This window comes from Hyperoodon ampullatus (genome assembly GCF_949752795.1).
Source record: "Hyperoodon ampullatus genome assembly, chromosome: 8".
In the NCBI taxonomy this organism is placed as follows: Eukaryota; Metazoa; Chordata; class Mammalia; order Artiodactyla; family Ziphiidae; genus Hyperoodon; species Hyperoodon ampullatus.
The window spans coordinates 44,420,014-44,443,594 of NC_136921.1; the positions used below are offsets into that span (position 1 = coordinate 44,420,014).

Below are 23,581 nucleotides of genomic sequence, written 5' to 3' on the forward strand. Positions count from 1 at the left end.
TAGAAAATACTGAATGTCCGCAATTGATATCAGGTTCAGATTCTTCCAAGAGGAAAAACCATAATCTTAGTCAACTCAAAGACCCCCTCTCCTCATCCATGGTATCAGTTCTAAGTTTGAGGGGTCCAAGATGATGGCAGGAAGAATGGGGAACAGGCAGAGCCCAAGCTGACACCCACTGAGATCTATCGTCTCATCTGGCCCTGGGGGATTGGGCTGCCAGATGGCTGCTTGGAAGGACCTCATTCCTATCCAATGGGCCCCTTAAGGTCGGTGACTGTTCTTGCTACTAAAGCTCTCCTTGAGGCCCCTGCATGTCAGGCAGTGGGGTCTGGGGGGCTGTCCAAGGGCCTTGGGCAGTTCTGTGTTCCCTGTGAACTCCCCGGAGCCACATCAACTTGGGCTGGGGGTGCTCTGTGAGGCACCCTCAGGCCCACAAGTTGAGACAAACTTCACAGCCATTTCCATTCTGACATCTCAAAGCTTCCTGAAGCTCTACCTGCAACAGGGGCAGTTACCTCGACACACCTGGGATTTCTGTTGTCTCCTATCCAACAGCTGGATGGGGGTGGGGATGAGATGTCTTTTTTTCTAGGAACAAACTAACAGCTCATGTACTCTCCTTCCCCTCTGACACTCAGTGAAACTTATCAGTCTTGACCCATCAAACAATCCTTCGGGGTGGAAAATCTTGTTCCTGCATCATTCTCTCAAATGCATCAACTTGTTCCCTGTAGGGTCTGTACATTTGAACTCAAGTCAGGAAAATACTTCTTTTTCCTCTGAGTCAGGGTGTGGCTCGTACTCTGGCTGTAAAATGGGAGAAGAGCCAGAGGGTTACAAGAAAATACATGAACAAAATCCTCAGGTAATAAGTCAAAGTATCTTGCTACCAATTGTTTGAGCGCCAGCTCAAGATGATAAAGGAAGAGATGGGCTGGCCTAGACCTCAGACGAGCCTGGGGCCTGCTGGGGGATGCTCCTTCTCTCCACCCAGTCATGCAGTCAATACTCAAGGATGTGCAGGGCTTGTTTTACACATGCTAGGTCCTGGTGGACAGGCATGTAGGTTGCTAGAATTTCCACAATGGTCAGGCAGGAGGAGAGACCAGAATAAAATAAAGCCACCCGTGATTATGGAAAAGGGTCCATCTTGCCCTGTCACAACCCTCATTCTACAGGAGAAACATCAGAGAAGATGTCTGGGTACCAAGCCTCCATGCTGTGTCACCTCCTGTTTTTAATCACTGTTCCCTTTGTGTTTCTGTCTTCTTCGCCATCATTCATGTCGTTGGTGTCATTCACCCGTCTGGACATACATGCAAGTGTCACAAAGGTATAAAGAATAAGAAACACATTTTATACGTATTAATATTGTTATTCTTCGCAAGCCCAATCAATGCCTTTGGGCAAGTCACTTAACCTCTTTATTTATCCATTCATTTAACAAATATTTTTAAGCAACTCATATGTACTAGGCACGGGGCTCATGGCTTCAATAGGACAAGAAGCAAAGTAGGCATAGTTGCTACTCTTGTGGGGCTTATCATTTCTGGGAGAGATACAAAAATAATTTTTAAAGATCACACAAATATACGATAACCTGTAATAGTCTCTATGAAGGAAAAGTTCACAGAACTCGTCTGAGGGCAAAGGAGCTCTTTTTGAGGCAGTGATATTAAGCTGATACCCAAATACAAAAGGTTGAGGAGGAGATAACTGGATAGAGTTCTTGGGGGCTGGCCAAGGGCATTTCAGGTCAAGGAAACAGCATTTTCAAAGGCCCTGAGGTAGAAGCCCAGAGTGGCTAGAAAGAGGCATCATGAGGTGAAGCTAGAAGGGTGAGAAAGGTCTCAAAGACCATGTTAAGGATTTTTAATATTTTTTTTAAGAACCACCAAAATGTTGTAGGTGTAAATGATACATTCAAATGTGCATTTTAATGGGGAGATCAGCTTGGTGCTTTGTGACCACCTAGAGGGGTGGGATAGGGAGGGTGGGAGGGAGACGCAAGAGAGAGGAGATATGGGGATATATGTATACATACAGCTGATTCACTTTGTTATACAGCAGAAACTAACACATCACTGTAAGGCAATTATACTCCAATAAAGATGTTAAAAAATAAATTAATTAATAAAATCTAAAAAAAAAAAAAAAACAAGAAAGAAACCAAATGTGCATTTTAAAAAGATCTCTCTGGTTGCTGTGACATCATTGTTTCTTCACCTCACCTCAGCCCCCAATTCTAAGAGCCACCTCAACAGTTCAGAACAGTAACTTAGAAATCTTAGTCTGGCCACAACCTCCTGTTCTCCCAGGGTTGCAGCAGATACCCCAGGACACCTGTTTATTTATTTCATGGAGACCTCCAGTGGCTTTCACACTCTACTGTCTACATACTCGTCTGTCTCTCTCCTTCACTCTCTTCCCTATCTAGCTGAAGGGGATCAGAACCTACCGCCCCAAAATATGCCACTTTGACATATTATTTTGAGCCCAAGGCACTTAAGAAACGGCAGATGTGGGAAGGGCTCTCTGCCCTCCCCCTTTCTACCTAAAAGCAGGACATAAATTTCCAGTGAGAAAAATGCCCTCACTGTACCATGAAAAGGGTAACATTCTTATCATGAGAAACGAGATGAACCTGTACAAACAGATCTACTAAGATAGCCCATATCTTTCATTAGTTCCCCCCATATATTTCCTAATCCTTTTCCCACAATCTCCTGCCCCCCACCCCAAACCCTTCTTCCTTTGCCTTGTTACATCTCCACAATGTACTGTCCTTTGTTGCTACGGTATACAAGCTCTCAGAACTATCTGCTTCTTTGTGTCTTCAGTTCTTTTCTATGAAGTCTCCTGTGCCCCATGAAAATAGTACCACCAAATAAAACTTGTATGCTCTTCTCCTGTTCATCTGTCTTTTGTCAGTTTAATTCTCAGGCCCAGCCACAGGATGCAAGAGGCCAGAGGAAAAGTCTTTCCTCTCTCACATAGCTAAGATTCAGTGGTCCATCATTTAAACCACACTCTTATTAATATCCACAATTACCTTGTCCTAGTCTTTCTTGTATGACATCTGCCCAGCAGAACCTAGCACAGAGCAGAGGGCCTGGCACAGAGCAGATACACAAGAAAAATTTGTGAGTGAATGATTCCAACAGTTCACCATCTCCAAGTAAACTCTGCATCATGAACGTAGCTGCAGAAGATCACATACCTTCTACCTGTGTCACTGTGAGTCAGTGGTCACCAACCTCAGTTGGTTGGGTCCTCATCTTGCTTAGTTAGCACTTTGACTACTTCAAATCTTCCCTCTGAACTCACCTCACCCTCACCCACTGTCAGCAGATGACATCCTTTGTATTTAAGAAGCATCACAAGCATTTCACAGGAGCTACACCAACTTCCGGCTACCAAGTCTGCAAACATACCTGAGTTTGCCTCACCCTTAACCTTCTCATGAGGAAGTTGTCCTTCCTCCCATGTCCTGGATCCTATCCCCTGCCGCCTGCTTAGGAATCTTTCTCTTGCCTAGATTTTCAACATCTCTCTCTCCTCTGGCTTTGTTGTATCAGCATTTGAAACTGCTCACGTTTCTCCCCTTTAAAAAAGCCCTCCCTCCACCTTACCTTCCCAGCCACATTTCTAGAAAATGTTTTTGTTACCAAGGCTGTTGCCCCAGAATCATACCTCTGCCCCTCCCTGAAATAGAAACCCATCATTCTTATCTAAGTTTCAGGAGGAAGCTGCAAAGAGAAAAAAAAATGAGAACTGGTTAGAAACAACTAGGCCCAAGATGGTGGAAGATTTGACTTGCAGTGACCTTGGGCCTCATTACACACTCACGGTAATGCATTAGCATGCTAAATGACACACCCACCAGTGCCGTGACAGTTGATGATTGCCATGACAGCAACTAGACAAGTCCCTAAGAGGACTGAAAAGGAAAGGTCCAAACCACACTCCTGTTCTTGGATAAGTCATGAATATTCTACTCTGTTCAATTTCCTCTTTTTTATTTTTTTATTTTATTTTTTTAACAGAAAATACATATTTATTATAAAATAATGTTTGTTTCATGATGAGATTAGAAAAATAACAGTATGGGCTCCAGAAGAAGTTCTGGAACTCAGTCTCTGAGAAATGGGATGAGTGGCTTTTGCATCACTCTGGAAGCACAACCTCCTGAGGTGCCCCATGCACCTGCAGGACGTGGGCACAGCATACACAGGGAGTGTGTGGCTCAGGTCCTGCTGGAAGCCCAAGGAGCCTACACGGTCCACACAAGATGCTCTGGCCACGATGATCAAAGAGGAAAACTTGAGGTCAGAAGGAATTGGCTCTGAGAAGGGCCAGGATGGCGACAGCTTCGCCGCTCCCTATACTGGAGTGCAGAAGAGTCTCTTGGGTTGATGATCCTGGTTTAGAAGATTGTGCCCAGTGGCCTTATGCTTGGTTTGCTCCCCAAGGTGTCTGTGCTGAGGAAAAGCTGCAACCTTTCCCAGGACAACTTGACCCACCGTTTCTCACTGGTATGGCTAAAGTACCAGAGGTATGTGTGGTCTCAGCCTGTGAGGGCTGCTGGCTGAAATTTTTGTACTTCAAATCCTGTCTATACTGGAGAAAGCAGCCAGGGTGAGCACCTCAAGCAGCAGCTCTGAGTCACAGAAGAAGAGCAAGATGCCGTTCATGATGGCTTCCAGGCAGAGCACGTAGGTCTGCAGCAGCAGGTAATAGGAGGCCATCATGGCAGATAGGAAGGTCAAGGCCACACTAATACCAAGTGGCATCTTTCATTGGCAGAGGTTTCCCTTCGTACCAAAAAATAGTCGAATTACTTCAATTCCAAGATAAAGGAAGAGTATCTCCACATCCAGTACTAGATTGGCTGCTGGATATGGTAGCAGGAGACCTGCCAATACAAAAGTCAGAGCTTTATACAGAAATATGAAGAGTTCCAGCAGGAAATAGGTAGCATAATACCACCCATTCAGAAAGAACAGGATTTCCAGGGGGGTGGAGGACAACCATTTACCTCCAGAATCTCACCTCACAGTGACATCTTCAGTCCTCCTCCTTCTTATTTTGACCCTCTTATATACTGTATTTGGTGTCTCCGCCCAAACTGGGTTGAGAAATTGATTTGCGAACCAGGTTCCCACTTCTCCATTCTTTGGTCATTGAATAAAGCTTGTGCTGTTCCAGCCTCAGCATCGTTTCGTTATTGGCTGCACAAATTGATTGGAAAAAGAAACTTCCTGGCAGAGACAAGGGGTCTCAGCCCAGGCTAGGACCCAGGCTCAGGTCCAGTCAATTGGATTACATTTTTAGCATAATTATCACCATTTCCTCACCTCACATTCAACTTTTCAACTCACTGCAATCTGGCCTCAGCCTTCAGTGTGCCATAGAAACTGATCCCACCAGAGTCACCAGTGACCTCCCTGTCCCCAAATCCAAAGAACACATTTTAACTCTCAGCTGCCCTTGCTTCTCAGTAGCTCTCAATATTATTGACCCCTTCCTCTTTCATAATCATTTTTGGAGGAGGGGAACTGGGCATTCTGGTTTTCCTTCTGTACCTGTGACTGTTCCCCCTCTGTTTTCATTACTGACTATTGATTCCTAATCTCTACCAACTTGACAATGGTGGGGTTCCCTAGAGTTCTATCCCAGGACATCTTCCTTTCTCACACTTGACTTTCTCCTTACAAGGTCTCATCGCATTTTCTATTTAGATCTGTGTGCTGCTAACACCTGAATCTGAAAAGAGGAGGGAAGAGGACAGGGCACAACCTTTAGAAGAATGATATAGCCCAAGGACACAACACAAACTGATTAGAACTAAACAGGTCCAAGATGGCAGACAAGACAACTTCCACTAGACCCTGAGCCTCAGTATATGGTCATCGTAACACATCAGCAAGCTAAATGACACACCCACAGGCGCCATGACAGTTCCAAGGCTGACCATAAAGGTCAAAAGGTGGATGATAGCTGAATTTCTGGAAATCCCCTCCCCTTCCCCAAAATAGCTGGAATACTCCTTCCACTCATTAGCCTATGAAGTTACCCACCCCTAAAAAGCTGACAACTCCATACCTTGGTGCCTTTCTCACCTTCTGAGACAGCCCACACTCTGTCTGTGGAGTGTGTTTCTCTCTAAATAAATCACTTCTTACCTATCACTTTGTCTCTCACTGAATTCTTTTTGTGATGAGACATCAAGAACCTGAGCTTCATTAAGTCCTGAGACCAGGAGTGTGATCTCAGTTAGAAGACTGTGGGTTCTAGTCCCAATCTGAGTTATATGGTGTCAAATCTATGTGAACAACCACAGTCTTTCTTTTGAGCTCCTCATATGTAAGTGCTTTCTTAATAGCTCCTCTTGAATATTTTGCAAGTGCCTCAAACTCAAAATATCCTGAAATGAACACATGAACTTTCCTCCAAATCTGCTGCTTCTCTGATGTTCTTCTCTATCTTGGCAAATGGCAATACCATCGATCCTCTTGTTTAAGCCAGAAACCTTGAGTCTTCCCTCTCACACCCCTAATCAATGAGCTCACACTTCCTGCCGCACTGGGTCAGGCTGCCATCACCATTTTACTAAAATGGTATAAAAGCTTCCCCATGGGCTTCCCTGGTTGCGCAGTGGTTGAGAGTCCGCCTGCCGATGCAGGGGACACGGGTTCGTGCCCCGGTCCGGGAAGATCCCACATGCCGTGGAGCGTCTGGGCCCGTGAGCCATGGCCACTGAGCCTGCGCGTCCGGAGCCTGTGCTCCGCAACGGGAGAGGCCCGCATACCGCAAAAAAAAAAAAGCTTCCCCATGGGTCTCTCCCCATCCAGTCTTATCTCCTCAATCCGGCCTCCCCATTTCAGGCAGAACAACCTTTTAAAAAATGCACATCCGATCATGTCACTTTCCTATTTAAAATACTTAAAACACTTCTTATTGTCCAATAGGCAACCTCTCCAGCTTCCAACCCCTCTGTCCCACTCTTTCTCCCCTCCGGCTACACTGGAATCTTCTCAGTCATTTGAATTGAGCAGCCTCCTGCCCACTCAGGGGGTCCATACAAATGATGCTTCTTTCACTTGGAATGCTTAGCCACCTTCCTTTTGGCTAATTACCTGATTACCTCCCATTATCACTTCTTCTTGGAAGCCTTCCCTGACCCCCCCACCCCTGCTAGGTTAGATCCACCTGTTTCACATTCCTGTAAGACCTGGTACTTAGCACACTTGTAATTGTCTACTTTTATGTCATTACTTGTTTCATGTTTATCTTCCCAGCTAGATTACAAGCTTCGTGAGGGTGAGGCTAGTACGTGCTTTGCCCGTATTGGTGGCAACAGCAGCACCTAGAGAAGGAACTAGCTCATTGCAGATGCTAAATCCGCATTTCTTCTTCTAATGACCAGCTTACACATAGCTAATAGTAGTTTCTTTACCTTAGCATCTAAAACTGAAACTGAGGAACTTCCCTGGCTGTCTAATGGTTAAGACGCCGTGCTTCCAATGCAGGGGGCTCGGGTTCGAGCCCTGGTCGGGGAGCTACGATCCACGCTGGTGGGTGTCTGACAGCTCCTCAGCTCGCCGGCGGTGCAAAGCTGGGGCCTAGAAAACTGAAGACCAGTACTTGAATCTTTTCGTCAATGGTGCTGACTGCATGATCAGACGTGTTCCCACCCACGCCCCTCATTTAGAGGCGCTAATGCCACCTGGTGGACAGAGTTCGTGTGCCGTCTTGGATCCTCCACTTCTTAATATTTATTGCTAACACAGCTCCACGTTCTTGTGGGTTTTAGGAACTTGTTAATAGATTGTTATGCAATGATATACTTAGGCACCATGCTATGCTCCTCAGGGATGAACACTTTGTCTTTCTTTAATTGCATTTAATTTTTATTGAGTCTACATTGAAGTTTGATAAATGCAAATAGAAAAAACTTCTTTGGTCATTGTCATTCAGCGCTTTTTCCTTTTTCATAACAAGAAAGGCAAAATTTATATGCAGGAAGACTCAAATTCTGCACCTCAGTGTCTGTATTTTAAAATGGTAATAATAGTAGCATTTACCTCAGAGGATTATGGTGAAATCACATAAATTAATCTGTATACAATGATAAAAAAGTACCCAGCACACAATAAACATTCAGTAAGTGTTACCTATTATTTATACTGTTCCACAGGGAAATTGGATACTTTTCTAGAGTATTAAACAAAGATAAACATTTCAATTTCTGGCATGCTCCAGAGTCATTCCTTTTGAAAACAATGATGGCATAATCGAGAAGCTTAACTATTACAACTAGGCATAAAATTATGGATTAAAGTTTTCATTCATTCTATAATGCTTTCCTGAGTCTCTGCTATATGAAGAAATGCTGGAAAGCAATGGTGAGGGACACGAGTCGCTGACCCCAAAGAACGCAGAGTCTAGGGACAGAATTAGTGTGTTGACCAAGCAAATAACCTGAGAGTGATATGTGCTGTCAGGAGAGTGCAGGGGCCCTGTGAGCAGATAGTGGAGGCAACTAATGCAGTTTTTTTTTAATTGAAGTATAATTGACATACATTATTATATTAGTTTCAGGTGTACCACATAGTGAATTGATATTTTTGTACATTATAAAATAACCACCATGATAAGTCTTGTTACCAGTTGTCACCATACAAAGTTATTACAATATTATTGACTATATTCCCTGCCATGCATTACATCCCCATGACTTATTTTGTAACTGGAAGTTTGTACCTTTTAATCCTTTTCCCCTATTTCACCCATCCCCTCACTCCCCTCCTCCTTTCTGGCAACCACCAGATTGTTCATTGTATCTATGAGTCTGTTTCTCTTTTGATATCTTTTTTCATTTGTTTTTTCAGATTCTACATATAAGTGAAATCGTGCAATACTTGTCTTTCTCCATCTGACTTATTTCACTTCATGTAATATCCTCTAGGTCCATCCATGTTGTAGCCAATGGCAAGCTTTCATTCTTATTTTACTGCTGAGTAATATTCCATTGTGAGATATATAAAGGTAGCCATCTATCTTTTTTAGCCATTCATCTATTGGTGGACACATATGTTGCTTCTGTATCTTGGCTATTGCAAATCATGCTGCAATGAACATTGGGGTGCATATATCTTTGGGAATTAGTGTTTTCATTTTCTTTGGATAAATACCTGGAAGTGGAATTGCTAGTTTGTATCACTGTTCCATTTTTAATTTTCTGAGGAAACTTCATACTGTTTTCCGTAGTAGTAGTACCAATTTACATTCCCAACAACAGTGCACGACAGTTCTCTTTTCTCCATGTTCATTCTCACCAGCACTTATCATTAGGTTTTTTCATTTTGCTTTTTTTTTTTTTTGACCGTGCCACGCGGCCTGTGGGATCTTAGTTCCCTGACCAGGGATTGAACCTGGGCCGTAGCAGTGAAAGTGCTGAGTCCTAACCACTGGACCACCAGGGAATTCCCTATTTGTTGTCTTTTTGACAATAGCCATTCTGACAGGTGTGAGCTGATATCCCACTTTTTGATGTGCATTTCCCTGATGGTGATGTTGAGAATCTTTTTATATGCTTGTTGTTCATCTGTATGTCTTCTTTGCAAAAATGTCTACTCAGGTCCTCTGCCCATTTTTTTAATCAAATTATTTGTTTTTTTGATATTGAATTGTATGTCCTTATATATTTTGGATACTAGCCCCTTATCAGTCATATCATCTGCAATTATCTTCTCCCATTCAGTAGGTTGTCTTTTGTTTTGTTGATGCTTTCCCTCACTGTGCAAAAGCTTTTCAGTATAGTCCTATTTGTTTATTTTTGCTTTTGTTTCCCTTGCCTGAGGAGACAGATCCAGAAAAATACTCCTAAGACTGATATCAAAGAGTATACTGTCTACATTTTCTCCCAGGAAAATATGTGGTTTCAGGTCTTACATTTAAGTCTTTAATCCATTTTGAGTTTATTTTTGTATTGGTGTAAAACAGTGGTCTAGTTTCGTTCTTTTGTATGTAGCTGTCCAGTTTTCCCAACACCATTTATTGAAGAAACTCTCATTTCATCATTGTTTATTCTTGCCTCCTTTGTCATAGATTAATTGACTATATAAACATGGGTTTATTTCTGGGCTTTCTATTCTGTTCCATTGATCCATGTGTCTGTTTTTGTGCCAGTATTACACTATTTTGATTACTATAGTTTTGTGATATACTTTGAAATCAGGGGGTGTGATGCCTCCAGCTTTGTTTTTCTTTCTCAAGATTGCTTTGGCTATTTGGGGTCTTTTGTGGTCCCACACAAATTTTAGAATTATTTTGTTCTAGTTCTGTGATGCCATGGGTATTTTGATAAGGATTATATTGAATCTGTAGATTGTTTTGGGCGGTATGGAAATTTTAACAATATTCTTTCAATCCATGAGCACAGGATATCTTTCCATGTATTTGTGTCACCAAATGAATTCAGTAAAGTTACAAGATATAAAATATACAGAAATTTGTTGTGTTTCAATACACTAATAACAAACTATCAAAAAGAGAAATTAAGAAAACAATCCTAATGCAGTTTTATGGGAAAGGCTGGTAAGAGATGAGGTTGGAGTTGGAGAGATGGACTTTGTCTCTGGCAACCCCATGGATGCTCATTCCCCTCCTGGAGGCATCCTCCTCTTCTAGATAACTTCCTTTACCATCTTAAAACTCTTCTCTGTCTTTTCAGGTAACTGCCAACAAATCCATGTTAATATGTGAACAATCACATTTTAAGCTGTTACCTAGGAACATGTTTCTTCCAAGGGGTATATGCATTTTAAGGAAGAACTCTAGATCACCTCACAGTTTGTGCCCCAGACGAAAAGATCACCAAATGTCCTTTTTGACCTTAAGATTCTTAAACTTAGTTCAACAACACAATCTACAGGATGGTGGCCAAATAATCATTAAGGAAAAAAAAATTAACAGTGAACTTTAGTAAACAACACCATTTCGTGTTCTCATAGATGTGAAAGTATTTTGAAAGAAGGACAAAGCGCTATGCAAATGTAGGATATTATTCCCCTCTCTGTATGCGTACTCGCTCTTTCATGCCATAGGTATTGAAAGATTCAATTTGGGACTGTGTTTCTGGCCCTGGGTCTAGATATCATGGTCATAACAGCTGTCATATAAATGAGCTGCATAAACCAGGGTTGCTTGTATGAGATAAATACTGCCTGACTTTCTGAAAAGATCTGTCTGGATTAAACATTGGGTTGAAAGACTTTAATTATATCTGTGTTACTCTTCAATACCAAATAATATCACAGTTCATCAACAACCTTTTGCTCTTCCAATTTAAACATAAAATTGTATTTTGTCATTTTTGTCAGCTTATCTATCTGCTTCCTATCTGCTTCTGTTCTTCCCCTCCCCACCATCAATCATCAGGAGGTAAAAAATAAAAATAAAGCAAAATTTTCCTATTCAAAGAACAAGACTCCAGAGTAGAAGTATATAGTCAAATAAAATTAATGGCTGGGTGAACAGTGATGCAGAAGGACTGTGTCAACCCATCAAGGTGGCCACAAAATCCTGAATGTCATAGCCTGTTAGGATTAAGTCACAGGTCCTCATCTAGTATCAGAGAGTAGATCTTAAGATCTTACCTCCTCAAATCCCCAAACCACCAAATCCCTCTCTGCACTAGGCTTCCCACCTCACATTTGTCGGAATTTCCACTGGGGAAGACAGAGCAACAGAGTTACTCCCCTCAGGGTCCCCATTCACGCCGTCCCTCCTTTCCCCAGTCTGTTCAATTAGTTTGGAGATAAATAGCATCTCCTTCTCAGAATAAGATAGGGGACCTGTTATAACCTATCTGAGACCTTCCCAAGTTTCCCAGTCCATTAGGAAAGTAATACAGTATTAACAGGGTGCCTAGTACTAAGCTTTTGCATAATAAGCACTAAATAAATATTAGTTTAATTGAACTGAATAGTCTAAGAGGCCACAGCCAAACAGAGGCATGAGGAACCACGAGGGCCTGTTTGGATTCTACCGCTGATGGACATGGCTAATTTATCCAAGACATTTTGTCTCCTGATAACTGGCTTTCCTAGACTGTCAAATAGTTTGTTGAGCAACCAGTCTGGTTCAAACTAAGGAAAATGTTCAACTAAATGACTAAAAAGGTGGGAGGGGGTATTGACTCTCCAAAGAGGACTTAAACTGACAATCACTGTATTTCACCTCTATTTTCACAAGTGGTCACTTTGTATTTTCTTAAAAACTCCTGCTGTGTGGTTGTTTTCTGATCCACTGTGTTGAACCAGTTTCCAAGTCTAGTTGGTGTAGCATGAGTGGTCTCCTGGCTGGAGAATGTTTCTTCCAAACCACTCTACTTTGCTCACATTGCTTAATCCAGGTCAGCATGAGGGCCTGGGGGAGTACCCAGGCTCCCCTTCTAGTGAGTGGCTGTTTCCAGCCAACCACAAATTACAAGTTAATTGCTCTAGTCTCAATAAAACTGGCTAATTCAACCTCTTATTTTAAAGTTAAAAATCTTAGTGTAGACAGCCTTAAATTAACTACAATTTGTAAATATTGCCCAAATTGTTGGGTCTTTCCAAAGTCATTCTGAAAACAATAGTGATGTTGTACAAATTACAAAAAGATGACATTTTTGTTTTAAAAAATATGGGGAAAATCTGGGTGTGGTGAATTAAAAAAGGAAATTCAAGACACTATGGCCTGGAGGGAAGGACTTGTTTTGGAGTTAAAAAAAAAACAAGATCTGGGCTTCCCTGGTGGTGCAGTGGTTGAGAGTCCGCCTGCCGATGCAGGGGACACGGGTTTGTGCCCCGGTCCAGGAAGATCCCACATGCCGCGGAGCGGCTGGGTCCGTGAGCCATGGCCACTGAGCCTGCGCGTCCGGAGCCTGTGCTCCACAAAGGGAGCGGCCACAACAGTGAGAGGCCCGCGTACCGCAAAAAAAAAAAAAAAAAAAAAAAAAAACAAGATCTGAAGATTGGTTCATCTGCCTAGGAGGATTGTAAAGTACCACACCTTAAACATCATTCAAAAGTACCTGGTTTTTATTTACTTATCTTTAAAAGTCACAGAATAGACTTTCTAGGAAGGAGGCATATGGGTTTGTTTTTCCCTATTCCCTGGAAACCACAGGGAACCACCATCACATCAAGGGTCAAAATTCAAACTATTTATATCAATAAACTAAACAAAGAGTTTTAGTATTAGAAACATCACAGAGGGCAGATTTCTAAAGAAGCTCTTACTATATATTTCTTTTAAATCGTTCCTTGGTTTCAGCAACTCTGCCTTTGAAATAGTTCATATTGATCCTCTCCTCTCCCTATTGCCCTAATCCAGGTTCTCATCAACTCTTTTCTAGATTATGACAATCACCTCTAAAGAGTCTCCCTGCTTCCAGGCTTCTTCCTGCATCAATCTTTCTTCTACAAGGATGTCACAAATCAAAATATAAAGTGCAAAACCAAACAAAGGTAAAAAACAATGAGGGTTTCCCTGGTGGCGCAGTGGTTGAGAGTCCGCCTGCCAATGCAGGGGACATGGGTTCGTGCCCCGGTCTGGGAAGATCCCACATGCCGCGGAGCGGCTAGGCCCGTGAGCCATGGCCGCTGAGCCTGTGCGTCAGGAGCCTGTGCTGCGCAACGGGAGAGGCCGCAACAGTGAGAGGCCCACGTACCACAAAAATAAATAAATAAATAAATAAAAATAGAAAAAAACAATGAATATATGTATATGTATAACTGAATCACTTTGCTGTACACCTGAAACTAACAACATTGTAAATCAACTATACTCCAATAAAATAAAAACAAAAAACAGAACAACAAAAAAACCAAACAAAGCAGAGTGATATATTGTTTAGGGATCTATACATAGGAGGTGAAGTAATTCTTCAAAAAAACAAGGGTATAATGAACACCAAGTACAGGATAGTGGTAATCTCTTAGGAGAGGCAAGGAGATGACACAGGAAAGAAGCATACAAGTAGAGCAATGGAGCTGGAAATGTTTTAGTTCTTAAGTTGGATAAAAATGTTTTACTTCTTCTTTCAGATGATGAGTTCACAAGTATCCATTCTACTATTCTGATTCATAATTTATATATGTGATATATATTCTTTTTAAAGTTATTAAATATTACATAATAAACTATTTTAAGTGAGGTGAGTTAGAGTCATTTAAAGGAAAGTGTTAAGTGAACATTGGTACAGATATTATGTATTATATATGGTGATAATGTGAAAGTGGTAGAAACATGAGAAACATTTAGGAAATATAGGCCTATAGGAAAAAAATCCATATTTCTTAACAGATCATAAAAAGGGCAGTCTGGCTCAAGTGTACTTTTCCAACAATTTCCTCTCACTGCCTCCCTCCCAAATGTACCAAATAAACCATAATCTTTCATGTTTTGGGGCCCTTGCACGTGCTGTTTCCTCCTCCTGAACTCTTCACCTACCTCTCTCCGCTTGATGAATTCCTACTCATTCTGAAAGACCCAGCTTAGGTGTTACCTTCTCCAAGGCACTGAGGTACCCTACCACAGCCTCCAGGCAGAGTTATTTCCCCTTTACCTTTCCAGAGTGTTCTGTTACCCATCCTCTGTTACTGCACTCATAAATTGTAGGCTTGTTTGTTGTTTACCAATCTCTCCATCTAAATGATAAGTTCCTTGAGACCAAAACTTACTCAGCTTCGCACCTTCAGTACCCAGGGCAGTGCACAGCATCCAGAAGGTGTTACTCCATAAGTAACTGAGGACTGATCTCAAAAAAGAGCCAGAAGTACATCAGCAAGCCTTCCCCTGCTTGAGTTGCACTGTGACCTCCACCTCACTTAGACTGTCAAAGAATATAGCAATTTGAAGACTAATTCTGCAGTCAAAGGGTGGTTAAAGACAAACAAGCCAACACACCAAGGAGAGAAAAGTTTACAGAGGCAGAAAGCCACTGAACCCAGAGTGTTCTCAAAGCAGGAAGCTGCACTAGAGAGGGACTGAGAAACTGTCATTTAAACACACACCGCTACTCTCCATGGGCAGGCAAGCATACAGAAATGACTGGAACCTTTTGTCATTAGCTCACAGAAGCTTCCAGAGCTTCAAAGATTGAGGGAGACTGACAATGGGGTAGGGGATTGGCAGAGGAATATAACAGACGAAAAGGAGAAGAAACTTGGTCTTACTACCAATTCAGTGAACATCCACCCACCATGGCGACTCAGAATGAGGAGAAGTTGGCATGAGCTGTAGCCACATCAGGACCACTGACCTCTGAAGCAGGCGTTCAGAGAACAATAATGCCTGCATTATTAGACTACGATGAATAGAGCTGGGTTTAGGTAAAAACAGTAGATTAAGGGCAGCTTGTCTTGAAAGCCTTTCCATTTTCCTTCACCATTCATTCAACAATGACTTACTGAGCACAATTATTTGACAGGCATGGTACAAGGTGCTATGAGATCTCAAAGATGATTAAGATTTAGTCTTTCCTTCAATGAATTCACAGCCTACAGGGGGGCAAATGTGACATCTGTACAAATAATTACAATATAATTTAGAATTAATAATTATCCTATGTGAAGTATAAACCAAGAAATGTGGAAACACAGAGGAGAGGAAGCTAAGTCTCAATTTAAAGATACTGACAAGGAAGGAATAACTAAAGGAGGTGACATATCATTTGAATATTGAAGAAGGAGTGGAATTTTAACAGATATGGACAGAAATGAGATGTTCAAGAAAGAAGGAAAATGTGAGCATGGAGTAAATTCTGAGAATCTAGTGTACCCTTTTCATTCTGAAAGAATTAGTCCAGAAATCTTTGAGACTGTCCCAAATAACAAATACTCCTAAGGCATATAATACCTCTTTATAACACTTAAGAGAATTAGGCCACAACAGAGAAAAATAAAGGGCATATACCAGCCCCACAACTGTATACCATAGCAAAAATTATATATTGCTAAAGGATGTGAGCTTTCAGCATTGAGTGCAATAATAGATAATACAAATGTGGAATTGGTTTTTTCAACTTATTTTGAAAAGGGCCTTGGGGGTGTGGGATTGGACTAATCATAATTCATCCTTCATGATAATATTCTTCCTTGGCTAATGCATGAAAACCTTTATTTAATTGCTTGTTAGTTGGGTAGTTATTTTTAATAATGTAACAATTTCTGATTTTGGCAAAAATAACAGGGTAACTGGTACTGGACTTATGCTCCCACTGTAAACAACTAGAAAGTTGGACAAAATACAGGGAAAAACCCCCAAGCTTTCAGATACTGGAAGACAAGCAGTTCAGTTAAGTGATCCCTGAGGAAAGGCAATCAAATAAAATGGTCCTATGCTCACTTTGGCTTTCTACATGGAGGTACTTTCCAGACCATACCACAAGGTAGAGGAACTCAAACAGAGTATAGAAGTTGACTAATGGGTTAAGGAGACAGAAATCAGAAAGACAGCAAAATCCAGACATACAACAATGCAAAATGACAATTTCCAGCATCCATTTAAAAAATACTAGATATGAGAAGAAACAAGAAAATGTGACCTATGACCAGGAGAAAAGTTGTTGAAAATAGAATAATAATTTCTTGTCAAAAATAACATAAGCCAGAAGATAATATTTCTAACACAGTGAAAAGCAAAACATGCTTGAAAGTGCTGAAAGTAAAATGCTGTCAACATAGAATTCTATATCTACCAGAAATATCTTTCTAAAGTGAAGGCTATGGCCATTACGGAGTAACAGGGACTGGGTTTGCCCTCCTGTATTAAACCACTTAAAAAAACAGGCAAAATATATGAGCCAATGATTTTTAGACAGTGAACAATAGTCAGTGCAGGACAATGACCATTGAGAAAGGCTAAACAAACCAGGTTAAGTTCTGTGATCACTCCAGAGATTCATTCCAGGCCACATTACAGGCTGGAAAAACTCACAGTCTGGTGGGATGAGACCTCAAACAGTGTGCCCAACATGAACACAAAAATAACGAGGAAAGAAATGGAAGGTATTTTAAAATCAAAATTAAACTGCTAAGACTGAAAGCTATAACATATGAAATGAAAAATTACTGGATGGGATTAACTGCAGTCTAGGTACTTCAGAAGAAAGCATTAGTTAATTTGAAGACATAGAAGTATCCAAAATAAAATACACACAGAAAAAAAAGACTGAAGAAAAAATTAACAGAGTGTTAATAATCTTTGAGACAATATCAAATTACCTAAAATATATGCAATTGCAATTCCAGAAGCAGATGAGAGAAATGGGGGTGACAAAAAAATTTTTTTTGAAGAAATAATGTCTGAAATTTCAGAGGGAAAAAAGAAACATCACATGAGACAAATAGAACACAGAGACCAAGATGGTAGATTTAAGTCCAACAATAACAATAATAAATATAATTGGTAAAAACACTCCAATTAAAAAGCAACACACTGTCACACTTGATAGAAAAACAACCCCCAGCTATTTTCTGTCTGCAAGAAAGGCACTTTAAATGTAAAAATATAGACAAATTAAATTTGACAGATGAAATAAGATATACCATGCCAACACCAATCAAAGGAAAGCTGGAATAGAGATATAAATATCAGATGAAGTCCATTTCAGTAAAAGGAATATTATGAGGGATAAGAAAGGAAATTTCACAGTAATAAAGGAATCAATTCATTAAGTGAACATAAAAATTCTAAATGCATATGAAACTAATAAAAGGGCTTTGAATATACAATGCAAAAACTGACAGAACTAAAAGAACTAGACAAATCTATAATTTTTCAATACTGCACTCTCAATAATTAATAGAAATGACAGGCAGACACAAAATCAGGGAGAACAGAGAAGATCTGAACTGCACCATTAAACAAGTTGCTCTAGTCAATGATTATAGAACAACACATATTCACTAAGCCATGAGATATCTACCTTACCATACAGAAATTACCCATATCAAGAAAAAAAGAGAAAGAACGTTACTACTGATCCTACAGACATTAAAATGATAATAAAAGAATATTATGAATAATTTTATGTAAATACATTTCAAAACTAAAATGAAATAGGAACATTTGTTGAAAGACACAACAACCAAAGCTCACTTAAGAATAAGTAGATAACCTGAATGGCCCTATATCTAATTAAAAATTGAATTTGTAGTTAAGGATGTTCTCACAAAGAAAATTCCAAGCCCAGATGACTTCTCTGGTGAATTCTACAAAGATTACGGAAGAAATAATGCCAATTCTACACAAACTATTCCAGAAATTCCAGATGTGAAAATTCTTTCCAACTCATTCCATAAAGTTATAAGATAAAAAAGACCAATATTCCTCAAGAAACAAATGCAAAAAAATTTTAAATATTAGCAAAACAAATCCAACCATAGTTCAACTATATGTAAAAAGGATAACATGTCATGAATAAGTAGAGTTTATCCCAGGCCAAAGGAACAATACAAATGGAAAAGTATGTATCCTACACCACAAACAAAAATCATCTCAAGATGAATTAAGGGTTTAAATACAAAAAAGAAAACTTTAAAATTCATGGTAGAAGATAAAAGAAAATGATTTAGACCTTCAAATAGGGAAAGATTTCTTGTATAAGACGTTTTCTTAAAAAGCATCTGCTACAAACATTGATAAATTATATTAAAATTAGTATATTTTGTTCATCAAAAGATATCTTCAAGAAAATGAAGAGTAAAGTAAAATGGAGATAAAATATTTGCAATACACATATAATTAGTCTCAAAAATATAAAAAGAGTTTCTACCAATCAATAAGAAAAAACACATAAAATTAGAAAAAACAACAAAAGAAACCTTAAAACATTTGCCAGGAGCAGAAACACATACAGCCAGTAAACATATGAGGAAATGTTCAGTATCATTAGTAAATAAAACCCAACTCACACTCACTAAGCCATGAGACAGTTTATTATCTTACACAACAAGAAGGTCATGTGTAGTGTGGGCCTCAGGCAGGCCACACACAAGTTCAACTTCCCTTCTCTGTGCTCTCCAGGTGCCTCCCTCCTCCTTACTTCTACTCCATCCTTCCCATAAGAAAAGATACTCTTTCTTCCACATGACTCTTTTCAGGAGTAAGAAAATCTTTGTTCCCTTTATATCTTATTGGCCAGGATTGAGTCATTTGCTCCTTCCTGATCAAATTGCTAGAAGGGGAGTGAGAGTACCATGCTTGGTTTAGACTCATGACTCAAGGAGTTGTGGAGTCAACAGCACATCCCCTGCACAAGGGACTGCAAAGAGTTATATATGGCTGTAGCATGGCACAAACAGAATGAGGTAGTGAATGGCAATAGTTGAGGCACTGGAAGCTAAAGGAGAGAGAGACTGTTTCCAGAAGGACCGTGGTCCAAAGTGTCAAACACTACAGAGAGGTTACTTGAAGGAACTTGTCAAAGTGCCCATTGAAATTACTTTCGGGAGATTACTGGGGCTCTGAGAGGGTAGTTTTAGTCACGATGGGTGAAGTCAGGTTTTAGAGGCTTGAAGACTAAGAGAGAGATGAAGATGGAAGGATCACAAGTGTAGATATTCTTCCAAGAAGTTAGATGGTAAACGGGGAGAGACAAGGGGTTGACAGCAACACCCTGGTTACCAAGTGCTCTGAGAGAGGAATCACTCAACCTGGGCTGGTCCTAGTTAATAATATGGTATTGCATATTTGAACACTGGTAAGAGTAAATCTTAAAAGTTCTCATCACAAGAAAAAAATGTGTAACTATGTATGGTGACGAATGTTAACTAGACTAATTGTGGTGATCATTTTGCAATGTATACAAACGTTGAATCATTACGTTGTATACCTGAAACAAACATAATGCTATGTGTCGATTACATCTTAAGTTTAAGATTCTTTTTAAATATAGAAAATAAGTTTTAAAAGAAAGGAAGAAAGAAAAAGACCCCGAAACAACGGACCTCAGGGCAAGAGACCCCTGGAGCCAAGCGGGGCCACAATTTCTTGCTTGCCACCATCCTTCCCCCCCACCCCCCCCCCCATTATGGTCCTGCCTGGCTCTGTGACAGCAGAGTTATCCACAGCTTCTAGAACGGAGCCTGGGAGGTACTCGGTGATGACTGTTAACTACTTTCTTGGCTTAAAAGTGATTATGGAGACAGAGGGGCTTTCCTATTCCTGTCAGCATGGTCAGGTCCTCATTCGTGGACCAGGTCCAGTTCTGAGAGCCACAGCTGAGAAGAGAAGCAGGGCATGTGGCCAGGGCACACAAAGGAGACCATGATTAAAGGATTGGAAAAGAGAGCCCGTGAGGCAGGTTTTAAGGAGCTGGATTTTTTCCTGGAAAAAAAGAGGTTAGAGGATGACTCAACTGTCATCTTAAGTGTCTGAGGGGTAATTATGATGGGAGTGATACCCCTCTCCATCCCAAACCCATCCGAGGAGCCATATTTATCCTGTGGCAGGAGGAAGGCAGCTGAACAATACGGAACATTTCACTTTAGTAAAAACTGACGTTCACAGAAGCCTCCATCTGCCTCAGGCCATCACGAGAGTCAGGCTAGACTTTCTGTCTAAAACTCAAAAAATAAACTGGGTGACTACTTGAATTTTTCTCCAACTTTAATTCTTAATGTCCTCCTCTACCATATTCTCTTTTATTTCTGTAGGCTTATCAGAACAAAGTTAGCAAAAGCTTTCTCGAATGAGGAAACATGGTATGAATCACTTAAAATTCTCTTTAGCAGCATCTATCCTTGAAGTAACCACAGTAAAAAATGTATGTATACTCTTTCTAAGCAGACAATTAGAACACAGCTGGGAAAATATTTAAGATTTTTTTTCCCCTCAAGTTAGTGTCTTACCAGTCAAATTGCTATGGGTATAGTTTGCTCAACAGACTCAAGAATCATTTGGAGGTCTAACTCAAGCACAGGGCTTATAAAAAATATTCCCTAGATCATCCATTCTTAGTTGCTTTTATTTAAAGATAATGGCAGGGGTTTCCCGGGTGGCGCAGTGGGAAAGAGTCCGCCTGCCAATGCAGGGGACACGTGTTCCAGCCCTTGTCCAGGAGGATCCCATATGCCGCGGAGCAACTAAGCCCCAGCACCACAGCTACTGAAGCCTGCGCGCCTAGAGCCGATGCTCTGCAACAAGAGAAGCCACGGCAATAAGAAGCCCGCGCACCGCAACGAAGAGTAGCCCCCGTTCACCACAACTAGAGAAAGCCCGTGTGCAGCAACGAAGACCCAACGCAGCCAAAAATAAAAAATAAATTAAAAAAAAAAGATAATGGCAGGTTTTCATGTCTCTGCTTCTTGTGAATTCTGTGTCTGTACAGAGGAGCTGGAGGAATTTCTCAGGATGTCAAAACTACTGAATGACATTTGGTACAATAAATTAGAAAACAGACTCTGGTCAATAAACAGCAGAGTAAAAATAGCTACCCTTTGTGTGAGGCTAGTGGGCGCCATGTGCTTTTCCTGTTAATCTGCATAATGGCCCTGTGAGGGAGGTATCAGTATCCTCATCTGACAGATCAGAACACAGACTGAGAGAGACGAGTAACTTGCTCAAGGTCATGTAGCTAGCAAGTGGTGACATCCAGGTCTGCTTGACTCCAAAGTCTGTGTTTTTCATGCTGCTGCCCTGCTCCTGGTGTAGGAATTTGCTGTTTGGATGGGCTAACCTCTAACATAGGACCATGCAATTTAAGAGGTTGTTTGGGTCCATCTCCTGATTTCATTATTTTGCTAAGAGAGCTCATTAGCTCCCAAGGTCGATGAAATCAATGGTTGACAGGGACATCGTAATTAAACAGCTTCACCACCTTTCTGCAGTTCCATTTCCCACCCTCTCCATGAAATAATCTCTTGAACATTTTTTGGCCTGCAACTTTTAAAAACATTTTATTTTTTTATTGAGGTAAAATTGGTATATAACATGGTATAAGTTTTGGGTGTACAACATTATATAATTTGACATCTGTATACACTACAAAGTGATCACTGCCAAAGGTCAAGTTACCATCCATCACCATACAACTGACCCTGCAACTTAAAGTCTTCAGAGCTATGGCTTCGAAATTCCCATGGTATCTGTTCACACACATAGAGAGAGACGTGGGAAACCTAGCTGGGGAAACCTTGAGAGCCCAGGGCAGCACAGAAAGGAGGTCTCTGAGTGAGGCATAGACCTTTGAGCATACAGGGCCCGAGTATATGCCTGTGAACCGCAGATCCTTTTCAGAGCTGTGGATAAAAGTTAGATCTTGCCCCTCAGCCAGGTTCCTTTATTTTCCCTACTGCATCCTGCACCCTAGAGCAACCATATTCTATTCAAATCAGTCTGGAGAAGTTTCAGTTCTAAATATTTTTCTCTCAGCCTGGAGGTCTGCTCTGGCTTTCACTCTAGAAACGTGGTTATTCTAAACTGCAGTCTGAAGGACCATCAGGATGTTGGCCCTCCAACTGCCCACTCAGGCATCTACTCTGGCTCCTTCTAGGATATCTAGCATCACCCACCCCCCTCAAATAGAAGTAGCTTCTGCGGCTGAGGACCTAAGCTAGGATGTGGGGAGTGAGGCCAATGGGGACAATTCAAGGGAATTGAATCCGATTTGGATTCTTTTTATTTCTTTTTCTTCTCTGATTGCTATGGCTAAAATTTCCAAAACTATGTTGAATAATAGTGGCGAGAGTGGGCAACCTTGTCTTGTTCCTGATCTTAGTGGAAATGGTTTCAGTTTTTCACCATTGAGAACAATGTTGGCTGTGGGTTTGTCATATATGGCCTTTATTATGTAGAGGTAGGTTCCTTCTTTGCTTACTTTCTGGATAGTTTTTATCATAAATGGGTGTTGAATTTTGTAGAAAGCTTTTTCTGCATCTATGAGATTATCGTATGGTTTTTATCCTTCAATTTGTTAATATGGTGTATCACATTGATTGATTAGCATATATTGAAGAATCCTTGCATTCCTGGGATAAACCCCACTTGATCATGGTGTATGATCCTTTTAATGTGTTGTTGGATTCTGTTTGCTAGTATTTTGTTGAGGATTTTTGCATCCATGTTCATCAGTGATATTGGCCTGTAGTTTTCTTTCTTTGTGACATCTTTGTCTGGTTTGGGTATCAGGGTGATGGTAGCCTCATAGAATGAGTTTGGGAGTGTTCCTCCCTCTGCTATATTTTGGAAGAGTTTGAGAAGGATAGGTTTTAGCTCTTCTCTAAATGTTTCATAGAATTCGCCTGTGAAGCCATCTGGTCCTGGGCTTTTGTTTGTTGGAAGATTTTTAATCACAGTCTCAATTTCAGTGCTTGTAATTGATCTGTTCACATTTTCTCTTTCTTCCTGGTTCAGTTTCAGAAGGTTGTGCTTCTCTAAGAATTTGTCCATTTCTTCCAGGTTGTCCATTTTATTGGCATATAGTTGCTTGTAGTAATCTCTCATGATCCTCTGTATTTCTGCAGTGTCAGTTATTACTTCTCCTTTTTCATTTCCAATTCTGTTGATTTGAGTCTTCTCC

The 23,581-nt window shown here is 40.7% G+C and overlaps 1 pseudogene across 1 annotated transcript; it reads right to left on the reverse strand.

The window, feature by feature from the left end:
• Positions 1 to 4,607: 4,607 nt before the first annotated feature.
• LOC307057493 (transmembrane protein 216-like) lies at positions 4,608 to 15,357 on the reverse strand (annotated as a pseudogene). Its single transcript has 4 exons — positions 15,260 to 15,357; positions 11,667 to 11,738; positions 7,216 to 7,304; positions 4,608 to 5,050 (listed from the first exon to the last, which is right to left on the reverse strand). The product of its transcript is annotated as a transmembrane protein 216-like (transcript).
• Between the last annotated feature and the right edge of the window lie 8,224 nt (positions 15,358 to 23,581).